Below are 14,780 nucleotides of genomic sequence, written 5' to 3'. Positions count from 1 at the left end.
AAATACTCAGAGAAACACTCGCACTTAGAGTGTTGGCGGTCTCTGATAAACCCGGGCCAGTACAAGAATTTTGGCACTTAACAACAAGGCAAGGAGAATTAACACAGCAAAAAGTAAATATTGTTACGCCTACTCTCTCCTAGGTTCTCTACGTACGTCTGTTATATGACTGCAATGATGGCATCGGAAGAGTTTCAACATTGTGGAATTCTCAAGAGATATGAAAAAATATCACGCAGAGATAACTGAGGCTGAAAAGCCTGTGCTTAATCTATTGTGTTTCTATGCACTTTAGTAGCTTTCACAACAAGCAATATTCACCGCGACTTATACGCAACGTGTCTGAAACTGTCCGTTGCAATTGCAAGGAAAGAACCTATTGCATGTTTCAGGACAGAAATGACATACAAAACCCCCAGCCTTGGTTTGAATGGTTCGTTTCCTGAATTGTGTTGTTGGTAAAAAAAAAATCGACTATTTTCAATACTAGCTATACAGAGATGTCGATTTAGTGAGCCTCAACGAACTCACGCAAACGAACATGTCAGTGGGCAATCATACAAATGACTCTTTGTAAATTTCGATGCTACATTTTTATGGGGGCTGACGGCTTGTAAAACATCATGAACATCATAATGAAGTGAAAATGAAGATACCACACCATAGCTCACGTCTAATTACACCCGGCAAATTGCTCGGGATTGCACATACCTTGTATTATTCTTGTCCACGGCCGGCAGGCATATGTCGAAGCAATCGAAACTCGAGCCGCTTTTCACACTATGGTTGTCAAACGGAATATTTCATGCCTTTCTATAAAGAGGCGACGATGCAGAATTCGACCTCGACTGCTTCTGAAGCAACTCTGGAAAGATAATGCGAAGAGGGAGCTATTAATAAGGTCGCCTCGTATTAGTGACGGCAGACCAGATGGTTGGCTGAAAAGCAGAAGGGGTGTATGCGTGTGTTGGATATATGTAATTTTCCCAGCTGATGCAATGCGATTTTCCCCTCCGCTCTTGGGAAGGTCTCGTCGTGCAAAACTACGGTGGCCCAAGAGAGTAAAGGATAACTCGATTCCCAGAAGAGGAATTATTTGCAATCTGACCCCCTTTTGCTAAGAAAAAGCAATTACTAAGAAATTGCCTGCCTTTGGTATCTCGAACGTGACTGGCTCACTTCGGTTCTCAAAACGAAATTCGATTTTACTGATCATGACTTAACTGTTTGTTTATATAAATATATCCAATGAGTTTTGACAAAATAATTAAACAAATGTTACATAGACTTTGCCACTGTGTTTTTTTATGTTGTGTTCATTTCACTATCTATTCGTTTATTTTTTATTCACCCATTTATTAACCTTTTCATCTTTTTATTCATTCATTTATTTCCCCTATTTTCTTTCTTTATCCTTTCCTCTACTTCTCTGCCTAGCTATCTTTCTCTCTTACCTACTTATTTATTTATTTATTTATTTATTTATTTATTTATTTATTTATTTATTTCATCATTCATGTGCATCAAAACAAAGAACATGTTTTTCTAAAAGCCTTTCCCTTCATTCGGTTATAACGGAAATAATAATGATAATTGCCGTTTTAGCTGCGCCAAAACCAAACAACAATTTATGACCATTCGCGCACAGCTCTCGCGGCCCATTACGGGAATAATGATGCATGATAGTGACAAATTAGCTGTCTTTAACCAATCCATGTAAATCAAGAGCGTTTTCAAATTTGTATGTCAATATTTCTTGATTTGCTGGTTGATCTTTTGCACGTTTAATGTGTCTTTCGAGGCCGAATTTCAATACCAAGGGTCCGGTAATCTGTCCCGTGACGGCTAGTAGTTAGGTCGATAATCAAATCAATAGCAAAATGAAGGAAGCATTTATCATTTCAATTAGATTTTCCCAATATACGTTAGAATCTCGCGGGGTTTTGCGTGAATCCAGGCGCCAAGTTGCATACTTGGAATTTGCAAAATTTTGACAATTGTTTGAACGATTATATCTCTGTGGGATTGTCTTTTATGATTGCAACTGCAGAAGTATTAAAGATTGCTCGTGTTGATAAAGAACACAGCTTGTTTCTGAATTAAATGCTTTTTGCGCGTCTGGTTTATGAATGTGGTGCGGGATCGAATACAATTACGAGACGACGTTTGCAACATTGCTCATGCACCTGGACATCCCAGTGTAAAAACAAAAGCAAAAACATTTGCATACAATACTCCGACAAAAGCTGACCAGCGAAATTTTCAATCTTTGATCATTAATTCCTCCCGCTACTGTTTTTCGTCGGATATTAATGAATTACAGCCCTGCGAATATTTTCCTGTCTTTAAGGTTTATCCACGCAATGCATCGATATGCTATTATTTGGAAAGACAGTCAGATCCTTTGGAAGTTTTGGTTACAGGATATTGGGAAAGACGTATAACAACTGGGGATGGAGGCAAACTTAAGAAGGCTAATATGTCTACAAGTAACGTTAAACAATTTTTGGCATGATCGATCCAGGGACCTTCCAAATCACAAACTGCTATTCACAAGGCCATTTGCGGATTAAAAAAAACGGTACAAAATTAATGGAATGAATGGGACATGAACAATGGTTTGATTCACAATAAATAGAAAGCTTCTTACTCGACAATGCTTTAATCATGTTTAAGCAGCTCCCACATATTGCATACAAAACTCAATCCAAGATATAGCTAAATAGGTAAAACTATATTACAAAACTGAACATAAAACGAAAAAGTTTAAATGACACACTGCTATTCTAAACGAAAAAGATGCCACTATTCTTTAATTTCTTAGTCCACCAGTAGGCCCATGTTAGCGTTCCAATCCCTTAGGGGAATGTCGCCTGCTTGTCGCATGGATCAACCACCGTACAAGCAGTGGGCATTGTTATGTCAAGTTCAATGCATGTATTTTTTTTCGGAGATGATTCCTGGAAGAGGGCAACTGCTAACAGACAAACTCCGAACTTTTAAACCAAATATTTGGCCTACTTTAGTTCAAGATAAAACTCTAATAGTTCACTAAAATAACGTACAACTTAAGTAAACTTACGAAACAACAACAATATGTTTATTTTTATAAAAACAGACCTTATAATTCTAAGGGTCTATGGGACAAAAGTGGTCTAAAAGTTGAGACCATACTTCGGGTTACAGTTCTCTTGTTAAAGAGGTCCCAGGAAATTTTCACATTAAAACATTGGCGTAAACTTAAATGAGTTTTTCTTCGCAAATGTACTCAAAACGGAAAATATATGAAGAACTTTTTTCAATCAGGCTGCACGGGTAGAGCTATCCTACTACTATGTTAACGTAATGACATGACCACGTCAAGCTGTTAAATAATTCATTTTTTGAAAATGCATGCTCGTGCAGTCAGGAAAACGGGAAAGCCTTTAAAAATTAACCTCTCATCTTTCTTCTGCAAATCATGGTTTTTCTCGTCTTTTAAGTTCAGTTGTAATATCGAAAACAAATGTTCGGGCCAACTGCACAGCTTAATTTCACGACGACACACATGTTGTTTTCACCACTCCGCCCTGCACGTACCCGGCTGAACTTTCAATATTCCGAATATCTCGGAAATAGACACTTGACGTCGAAGAAGCACTTCAAAAGGACCCTATAATACCGACTGCTTAAGCTATGCGTCTGGAATGCACCACCCCACTGCTAAAAACGTGGACGGGAGTTAGGTGCGAAAAGTTACTGTCGAGTCCAGATCGATTTGCAAATAATTCTACGTCATTGCCAAAGACATCATAAAAATACGATGACATGTCGCTTTCATCCTAGAGAATTATTTTATAGGTCTAAAGATGTAAGTCGTTAATCACAATCATACCCACACCAACTTTCATCAAGATGTTTTTCTTCTAAATTCTTCCAAATTTGCCTACGACTCTCATTGTAACGGAAAACGATTATGTAATTGGGCAGTCTAAAAATATCTCGAAATGGTGCAACACATCGTTTGTAAACGGTGCAAAACGTACAGTTATATATCTTGAACATTATTTCTATTTTAAAACTGATATCTGACGGCTTTGCAATCGACGTTGATCGATAGGTTTGGCTATAAACTTGGATAAGGTATAAGACTTTATTTTTAGATATACGAAGATGATGTAGCTTAGCGGTCTTTGGGTTTATTCACCAAGATCTTAAACACACTACATTAAACAGCTCTCGTTAGTGCTACAATCAGTGTGTTGTAGGAGATACATAAATCATTGAAAAGACATACACTTGTCAACCGAGACAATATTTGATTTACATTTGCGTAACTTAACTTAGTCTATGCCTATGAAATCATGCATGTATATTTATCATAGACTACGTACGAACAAAGTGCCCATTTGAAATGAGCCATATTTAGCCAGCGGCACCTTCCGTTGACAGAGAATATTAAGCTACTGTCCTATCTAGGCAACCAATAAAAGTTTTACCTACGCTGTCGCATAGACCTGTTGTCAGTGACAATTGTAGCATCAACTACTGTAGCAAAACAATTCTATGTATTCACATATTTTCGACTACAGTAGTCACGGCTTGGCCATGCATGGACCATATCTAATAAATATGAAATGGTCTTTTGAGCTCTGGGCAACATTTTATGTCTATTACATATTGTTTGCCTTGTATTACAATACTGAGTTAATATTTAATGAACTATCAAGCAAACATAATTTTAAAAATCAGTTTTTATGTAAAGTCCGATTTTCGCTTAATCTTTAGCCTATATGGTACCGAGCAAAATACATAAAGCATTATTTTTTAAATTGGATTTGGATGTTCAAATATCCACACCAAATTTAAATGAATCAGAACTATCGGTGTATTACATCATTGGTATCTATAGTTGTTCTCAACAAATTGTTTCGCAATATTGCTACCACAAAAAGTATAAATACTGAACCCCAGTTAGAAAAAAGTAGATCAAAGCAATCCAGTGAACCGCCATCAAATACCACAGGGGCACTGGAAATGGTTGGCCAGCAGGTAACTATTGACAGCCCAGACAGGCCGTGAAATTCACCAGAAAATTTCTCAACAAGTCAATCATGCAGAAGAAACTCCGGGAGAACAGGCGCATTAACCAGCATATGTTGCACCGCGTAAACCTGAATAAGATAAAAAACAAACACCACACTCTGACTATAACTATTCTGTTACACACAAACATGCGCATGCACCTACGCGCGCACATACACGCGCACCTGTTTAAATTTTTTTTACAGAAATTCGTAGCTGGTAACCATGGACAATAATAATTTCATGTTTCCAGCTTTTGATTGGTCTTTACTTCTGGAACATTGAAACATTTTTCCATATATCTATCTAACTGGATCTTTGCAAACAAGGAAAGAAAACAAAAAACAAAAACAACCAAAAAACGTGCTATTCTCATTTTAAAGAACATGACACAACACAGCACACTTTGCAGCATTCCTTTCAAGGTTGATTAAGCTGCACTTTTTAACTTTCCATCTTTAAGTGAAAGGTTAACAAGATCAGACTGACCAGATTGACCAGGCAACCACAGGCACCCAGCACCATCCAGGGAAGTGACCAAAAAACGACCTCGGCCGGTCTTAGGGTCAGACCCCTTTCCCGGTGACGGTTTCTTTGATCACAATACCGCCATTAAGCGCTGCGGTTTCTATCATCCCTCCTCGGTGGTTTTGGAAATCGATGGTGAATTTCGTTTGTGCTTCTAACGGGGCAATTTACACAATGGGGTTTCGTCAGGTTTTGTACCGATTTTAATCGACTGTCGAACTAACAGCGCGTCTTTCGTGCATGCCTGTAAATGTACACTACGACCGCAGTCACAAAATCTAAGTGCAAAAAGTTGGAAGCAGATTGCATGAGAATGATGCAAACTGGTGTTATAACGCAATTACATTTAAAGTACTGCCTCACCTTATTGCACTGAACCTGTCGGGAAATTGTCCCGCGACAAGTTTGAAACAAGGGCAATTGTCCCTAATTGAAATTTACATTCTGAAATACAGGTTTAAGTAACCGCGGGATTTCTTCGACAGTGAATCATATCTTTGCATCCAACACCGATTAAGTTCTTAGGTTCAAGTTATAGTGACGGCAGGCCCCAATGGGTTTTCTTGTTAAGCTAAGATGGAAGACTCACCCGGGAGTTTTATCCCAGCTGGTCGCAGAAGCACCTTTCTGTTAAGTGCCGGATCAGTTGGGTTCCTCTTCTAAGATGTTGACAATTAACATTTAAGCGGTCTATCTATCATAGTTCCTCAAATATACCCATCGCCTCCAATTACTTATTAACTCGCCAACTACCGATACCCGGAGCACCAGAGTTCGATTTGGATTGTCTTGTCATTTAGCGCCATTGTGTCCGGCGGCAGCTGCTAGTTCATAGAGAGTATCGTCTGCTGGTTTTTGAACTTCAGGGTAACTAATGGCGTTTGAGTGTTAAATTGGTAAATGGCAATAATGGGAACTGAGGAAAAGTAGACCTTGAGTTAACTGACTGAATACGAATCGAAGTAGCTTCTTAATTGATGATTAAGCTGTATCCATAAAACCAGGAGCGCAGTCAAAACGTTAACTTCCATCTTAATCAATAATTTAATTTTTGCCGTTTAAGTACAGCTGTACATGTTTTATTGAAATAAAATAATTTGTTCATATCCGTCACATCAAAAAACGATATACAATTTTAAATCCACGACATATATTGTAAAAAAGCTAACAATCATCAAACTGACAGCTGTTGAAACCGCTTTAACAACACATGATGTGGCGCATTAGAGAATTTCACCCACCAGCGATTCTTGAAAAATAATTCTTGGGATCTTTATAAAAGTGTTAGCATTTTCCTTTCTCCTAGTCCTTCACAGATATCATTTTTCTTTCATTTAGTCAAGATCAGTAATACAGGCGATACAAATAACCCGCTTCCACATAATGTAGGCCGACCTTAAACTGCTGCCCCTAAGCATTTTCTCGGCGTATGGACCTGGGACGGAATAACGCATGCTCGGTTCAACTCGATTTTGTTCAAACGCTAATAGTCATATTTTAGAATACCGATAAACGCCAAATGCAATATTGATTTAAGATACAATTGCTGTTGGTGCGACAAAACCGCGGGTGCGCAAAGAACGAAATCCAAATCACAATTTAACAGTGGCTAAGATACACCCACGAACATTTGAACAGAAAGTGCTTCCGTCAAAGAAGGTGATTTTTTTGTAACAAAATGAAAGTAGATTATTTGTACCACATGAGTTAAAGGGAATATGTCTGAAGCATTTATTACAGAAATGAAATCTTTGAAATTCAAAATATGCAGTTCTAAGTGACAACCGATAGCTACGATTATGAATTCCCTAAGGGTATATTGAACTTAAAAATCATTTGGAAACAATTTTAGATACATCGTTTTGAAAAATAATTGAAATGGTGCTCCTAAAAGTTGAAACAAACGCGATCGAATTCGATCGAAATTGCCATTTACACCTGTGAAGTGAACATTCATTACACCAGCTATCACATAGACTTTAATAAGTCTCCATCAAGGAATTGATTATGATATGATTTATCAAATAGCTATTTAGCTTGAATGTATATAACAGATTGAATTAATCAAATTCTGATTGTAATAAAGACACTTTTTGTTAAAAATGTGTCCTTCAAGAATACCGTGGATTTTGATGCAGCCATTTGCTACAGATTGGCCTCTTGATAACGATATACAGGTAGATGTTTTTCATGAAAGGAGGGCCACGTAACGTTGCCGTGACTATGAGCCCTTGGCTTCCAAATATAGACTTTATAGGCTGCGAAATATCATCATTAGTAGTTTCAGGGAGCGTCAGATCCAGACAAGAGCGGATCCTGGACATTAAATTGCTAAAAGAAAAAAAAAGGGGGGGAGGGGGCGGTAACTTTGGCTTGGGAAAAATAATTCTACTACATTGAGCGTGTCAATGTAAGGCAAAGACGCACACGAATAAAAACAGCTTTGAAGCTTGGGAATAGCGTATGTGCCAGCTGTGCACCACCTGAATCTGAAATTATACTAGCAAGCCATTATATAGTGCGATCCAACAGTCCTGTCTAATGCAATCTCAGTAGTGAATATGCCCATAGACGTTTTAGGCTAATTGGTTTATTAGAAGGCACGTCTGCAGACAATACTGCTGGTCTGAATATAACCTCTCTCTCTCTCTCTCTCTCTCTCTGTTTGACGCAATCTGCATACGCGTCTTTACCACCTCATACTTATGCCATCCTGCGCGCACGCACGCTCACACACATACACACTAGCATTCTCCACAAAATGACAACATGAACACGTCTGAAGGGTAATTGGCTCACAATGCGTGTAGTTCAGGTCTTTCCCTTTCCAATCTGATGTCCTTATTATGACCTTAGTTGAACGTTTGTCAAGTCGAGTTGACTTAATCTGTCGGGACAGTTTGACAGCGACTTCACCATTCATTAAAGGTGAAAAGGTCACAGCGATGTAACCAATACAATATGTGCAGAAGTAAAAAAAAGTCAGACACAAACACAGTGAAAACATTATTAATATTTCGTAAAATGAAATGAAGTAGACAAGTTAGTAAACTATATCGGTTATTAAATAAAAAAAAGGTTAAGGATAAGGTTAATTAAAACAAAGACGGCTATATTTTTCATTCTCGTTCCTGTCATACTTTCGGCTACGAAATGTCGCTTTCATAGAAAGAAAGGCGACATATACTGATACAAGCTCAGCTCGAGGATTCTATAAACATTGGTCACAGGAACAGTCTACGGAGGATCTACACCACTGTATTTGATAGTGGGAGATAGAAAATCTAGTCACCACTTCTTACTGATAATAAAATCGGTTCTAACACTAGATTATATATGTATACACTGGGAAACACACATGTAGGCGCGCGCACGTGAGAGAGAGAGAGAGAGAGAGAGCGTTTATATAATTATTTATATACCGGTAACACATTCGCAGATATGAAAAACATAATCCCATCTCTCCCCTTCCCCGTACGTGTCTATGTTTGCTTCTAGGAGGAGGGGGGGGTCCCGGCAGACAGTGGAATTCACGTCAGCTTCTCCTCAACCTCAGGTCAACGCCAGTTTGATTGTTCTACGGGATAATTAAAGCTCATCCTCCCTGTCTGGACTACTTCCAGAGAAAGCACAATAAAGGGCTCGGGAAGGTGACGGTGCACGTGGCTTGTCACCCCCGCTGTCAACCGTCGTACCGAAGTTGCATTTATAATAGGTAAACGTGTTGGCACTGCGCTACTGTATTTTCTTCTCTTTTCCTTTTTTCATATTTGGACAGATTTTGTTCAGCTATATTTTCATCCAACTGGGTATTTCAAAAACGAGATGAAATGGAAGCGCTGTAACTATCTCGGTTTTTTTTCTCGGTCCTAAATGGTTACAAATGTATAGCTTTGTAGACACTGTCATTTGTGTGTAGTTGGGTAGACATCAAAGAGTCTGGTTTTGTGACGGTAACACAGAAACAGCCCAGGAGAATAAAAATAACATCAGCTTCGTTACATTTTCCAAATATGCTCTATTGCTGAGATGATCAAAGTTGTGTAACACTGTCTGGCTCTGTATTTTCTCATACCATATCACACGCATCTGTATTCATTGGGTCATTTTCTTCAATAAAACATTTGGTGAGAAACCTCATTTTTTCGTGTTTCAAAGATCATCAGACTAATTTTGCCATACAGACGCTATGAAGAGAACCGGCAAATTTGATTTTGTCAGCTGATTCTTTGGCGGATGAGAGAGTAACACTGGCACTGTATTTATTTTAGATGTATGAAGTATGGCATGACATTTATTACATAAATGTTGTCTAACTGTGGAAATGAGAGACTGTGATTAAAAAATAACCGCAGCAACTGAGGCAAGTCAATACAAATAAGTCTGATAATAAGAAAAGATGACAAAAAAGATAATATTCTTAAAACATTACTAAATAAATAATGATTCCAAAAAGAAGAGCATTTTACAGCAATGGTGTAAACTTGTCTCCCTTTTCGAGTACAGTTTTAAAAGTGAAACGACACGAACGCGGACTCGTAAACATGTCCCAGTGTAATGTCTCTGCTTGATCTGTATCTGTCTTAAATCAGCCATAATTACAAATATTCCGACGACTGCGGTAGACCACCACATACATGATTCTTATATAACGGAGAAACTGTTTCATAGGGAAAAAAATCATCGCTATCACACGAGAAAAAAAAACACGGAGAATCATTGTCTGGTCTATGAAGTTTACGACCGCAAAGCGGATGTCAACGATTCTAAATATATAACTAAAAAAAGGAACTCCAAAGCGTTATCCAGTGCTCCGTGGTGGAGGTTCTACCTTTGATGAAATAGCATGCGAGGTGATAAAACAAGCGAACTTGGCACTGTTACTGGCAATACAGCCATATCAGTAGCAACGTTTGCTTTTTGATCTGCCATCGTGACTGACGCGCCGCTGGCGCTAGGAAGTACTGATACAATTTCACATATTCCGCTGTCGAAGAATGACGTAACTACACCTTTTTTACGTAGAAAGAGAAAGAGAGAAACGCCTTACGGTAGACACCCTGTGTTTCAGAATACGTAAATCGGAAAACGCTCACGTGACGGCGAGCGAGTGCTCGTAAATAGGAGAGCCGCCGCAAGGTGCTCTGAAACTCAGGGTGACAAAAGGAAAGTCCGATCTCCATCCAGGCTTGATATTGATAGTTTATGACATCGAACCTGGAATGGACCCCCCCGACTGGACTACTGCCTTGCACACTTCAGCTGAGTGTTTTAGCCACACAGTGTGACAACTGCCCGTTTTAACACACACTACGTTAGACATACTGCTTTGATGAAAATAATGCCTAAATCACGGCCAAGTTAACGTTAACCAAAACAACAGAATAAGTGTGGTCGGTAACGTGCCGTCTGTGGGAAATATGACAGATTAAAAAATATGCAAGCCCGCATACGTAGTGTATATCACTGTACGAACAATATACACGCTCCTGATGTACGACTAAACTCAATATGCACGCCGTAGGCGACCTTAAGCAATAGCTGAATTATCTCTATCTCTACCCCCCCCCCCTCCCCAGCAGACACACACGCACTTCTTCATCGTTCCATACTATATATAAAATGCTTACTTGGCCTATCAGAAAGTTCAGCTCTTCGTTTCTCTTAGGATCCTGCGTTCGCTAGCTGCTGTCCTTCATAAATTGTAGTGTGTCAGCAAATGATTCCGCTCCCCACTCGCAAACATCGCTAAAGCACGTCTGAAAGCACAGGTCACCCACTGCCGCTATAAAACAGCTAGTGAGGGCGCAGTCGACTGGTGGGACTCGCTTTTGATGTTTTTACTGGCCTGCCAGGTGAGCGAGTGCGATGTTAGGGTGGTCGGAGAGCCACGTGCTCTGTGTCATGCGAAGTGATCATCAATAGTAATTATAAGCCCAAACCGTAATGCTACGTGAATTGTTTTGTAACACTGGAATAGCAGTTTTGTGGGGTTTTGATTTTATTACTTCCAGGCAGCGACGTTAAATCGTGCATCAAAGGGTTCTTTTTTATATATTGACTTTATTGTAGTAGTTGTTGTTGTTTATGTTGTCTATGTTGTTGGTATTATTATTATTATTATTATTATTATTAATATTGCTGTTGTTGTTGTTGTTGTTGTTGTTGTTCTTGTTGTTGTTGGTGGTGGTGGTGGTGGTGGTGGTGGTTGGTTGTTGTTGTTGTTGTTGTTGTTGTTGGTGGTGGTGGTGGTGGTTGTTGGTTGTTGTTGTTGTTGTTGTTGTTGTTGTTGGTGGTGGTGGTGGTGGTGTCCATTAACATTTGTTTGTTTGTTATTTTGGGTTTATGCTTATGTTATGGTTATTGTTTGTAATTGTTTGCATATTTGATAAATAAATTTGCGTCACTTTAGAATATCAAAATGTCGCAGTAACCCGGGAGGAGTCACCCGCGGGCCATTCCTCGCCTTTTTCAATTAGTTGATTTGGTAATCCTGCAGTGCCACAGGCCGATACAGAATTGAAAAGGACTTGAAACAAAAACCTAAAAAATGCACACATCTATGAGGTCTGCAAAGCGGACGTTATTCGTCAAGAACCCCGTAGACATAGCACAATAGAGACTTTGCCGAGGATTGACCCGATGTTAGATTTAATTTGTCGTAAACCAAGTGTAAAACTCACTACATGTAACTTATTCCTTTGGTGCCAATATTATGTGAACTTCATATTTGAGCAGTCTTACAGTGTTTTATTGACATTGGACCTTATAACATTAGACGAGTTTTTACTTTAAAATATACTGAAAAGTGTGTTTTTTTATTTTTATTCTCTAACGCCAGCTTTTCCGACGTCAATTTTTACGGCCGTGCACATACGCAAAAACAATGCAAACAAATATAAAAAACCCTTAAGAAAAGTTTCTTGATATATGTGAGGATATTTAAAGAATCCAAGAACCGCGCATACGGGTAAAATTCTTATTTATAAGTTCTGCACGCGTTCAAATAACTTTTAAATACTTGTTGGAGATGTTAAAATCTTTCGTACAATTTTGTCTTTCCACCTCTAAATCGAGTACGCGCACAGAAATTAATATCAATATTGCATTATAAATTATGGCAAAAACAGTAACATGATTAGGAATTTGTAAAATTACGAAAGAACATATCCAAAACACTATCATTCGTGTGATTCATACCCCCCCTCCCCTTATGACGAACGTAATATTAAGTACTAACTCTTCCCTTTACTGACTTTCTTTGGCGCCTGCATTTCACCCATTTATATACGACTTGCATGACAGCATTAATTTTACTCTATCGGTTTATGTTCCTTTAAACTTTATCTGTTAATGTCTCTTAAGTATTAAAAAGATGGCTTAACGATTATGATTTCAGCACGTACAAAACGCCAGCAGCCAGCGGCGTGTTTTGAAGCTCCTCCGCTTAATGCCGACTAATCAGGTTTTGTTTTTTCTTCGTTGTGATAAGAAGTATAATCCGCCATAAGCTAGGCCCCGTGCAGGTGCCCTTTTTTTTTTTTTTTTTTATTTTTTTTTTTAGAGATATAAGGTTTTAATAAATATTCGTGAATGATTAACACAAAACAAGCAGGTGCTTACAAAGCGAGTCAAAGGCAGTTCGAGACCCGTTAGTAAAAACCGATATTATTAATCAAAGTTATAGACGAAGCAAATGTTAAGGTGGAATATATCTTCTGCAAGAGCACATGGCTTGAAGATGACGCCATGTCCTTGCGTTTTTTTGTAACCCGCCATATAAACCTGCATGCATTCACAACTATACAGCCAAAGGAGTGCAGTTAACTTTACAAATGACATAAAACCTGTAAGGTTGCACACAGGAACATTACGTTTCCGTACACTTTATATGCTTAACAACTTAACGAACATCCAATCATTAAAAATACGCGCCTTGGGACAGTAATTTTAGATCAGCACGTCTGCGCTGGGAGCCCATTAATTTTTTGTACAGTTATTTGCATTATTATTTCATCCCGTTTGTGCTACTTCCCGTGATTCTCTTTTATACTCAGGTTTGTTCAGACGGAGATAGCGTTGTCCTGGGAAACAGTCTGATGACGGAAGTTTGCCCGATTACCGATCTGTAGTGTTCCCCGTCTGAACAGCCGTACCAATTCCGATTATAATTTTTTAAATGCGTTCATAATCAAGTTGACGTCCCGCACAGCACTGTATGTTTTACGTTTTATAAAGGTATCCTAAACTATTAAAGGTAATAGTATTCAAAGTGAATTTAAACAAAGTTACTGCAGGTCTTAGTTAAACCTGGAACGCAGGCATCGGGGTTTTTTTTTCTGCAAAAACCAGACTTTCTCTGTGGGTGACCATGGAGTGTGATTAGCCATAGCAAGAGGTCAAATAGGCCAGCTTAAAAGGCTGGACGCAGCATAGCTATATTTTTTTGCCAATCCGATTTCATATCCGTTTATTTCCTACCAGAACTAGCTGACAGCTTGGTTCTCCCTTCCCTTCACATCACGACCGCATAGTGCCACACCAGATTAGGCGGAGCCTTTCAGAATCACGGACTCCCGCGGCCGTGGCTTCCGCGCGGTAAATGGGAATTAATTCGGAATTAGAGGTACAAAATGTTACATTATTTGGTCTAGATAAGGGTGGAAATGATGGGTCCTCCAAGTCATCATGACAAAAAAGGAAGAAAAATTAGCGCAAGGAATCTCTGAGATATTTGATATTCTTGTATCTCTTATTATTTTATTAACTTTTTTTATTAATGTATTTTGTATCGAAACTTCTTTTGTAATATAAGTCTATGTAAACTTATTCAGTTGTATCTGTACTGGTACACATGTCTCCTCATGGATATTCATGTATTGGTAAGAGACTGTTTAATGGGATTGGATACTTACTATGTAATTGTGAGTACATCTGTTTATATTATTAGGTCATAATTTTTACAGTAGTGCAGTAGTAACACATTTGTGCCGAGTAAAGTTATCATTGATATGGATGTGGGACGGAGCACTTCCGGTTTTATTCCACCAGAGGTCGCTAGCTACAGCGACGATGCAAGATCATGTGACATGATCGAAATGGGCTGAGCACCAAGAGGGTTCGGTAGTTTATTTACTTATTTATTTATTTTACATCTAAAGATGTTATTTTATCTTTTTATTTATATA

General features: G+C 38.6%; 1 protein-coding gene across 1 annotated transcript in view; it reads right to left on the bottom strand.

Annotated features, from left to right (window-relative positions):
* Positions 1-11,463, bottom strand: part of LOC106169161 (uncharacterized) — a 74,817-nt gene extending 63,354 nt beyond the window's left edge. Inside the window, exons 1-2 of the mRNA XM_087009701.1 lie at positions 11,223-11,463; positions 712-865 (exon numbers count right to left, since the gene is read on the bottom strand). The gene's annotated coding sequence lies outside the window, so the exon portion shown is untranslated. The remainder of the gene's footprint in view (positions 1-711; positions 866-11,222) is intronic.
* Between the last annotated feature and the right edge of the window lie 3,317 nt (positions 11,464-14,780).

Source organism: Lingula anatina, chromosome 3 (genome assembly GCF_051362555.1).
Source record: "Lingula anatina isolate TDL-2025a chromosome 3, LinAna3.0, whole genome shotgun sequence".
Taxonomy (NCBI): Eukaryota; Metazoa; Brachiopoda; class Lingulata; order Lingulida; family Lingulidae; genus Lingula; species Lingula anatina.
Note: the sequence above shows the minus strand (reverse complement) of the source record. Positions and strands in the feature narration are given on the sequence as shown.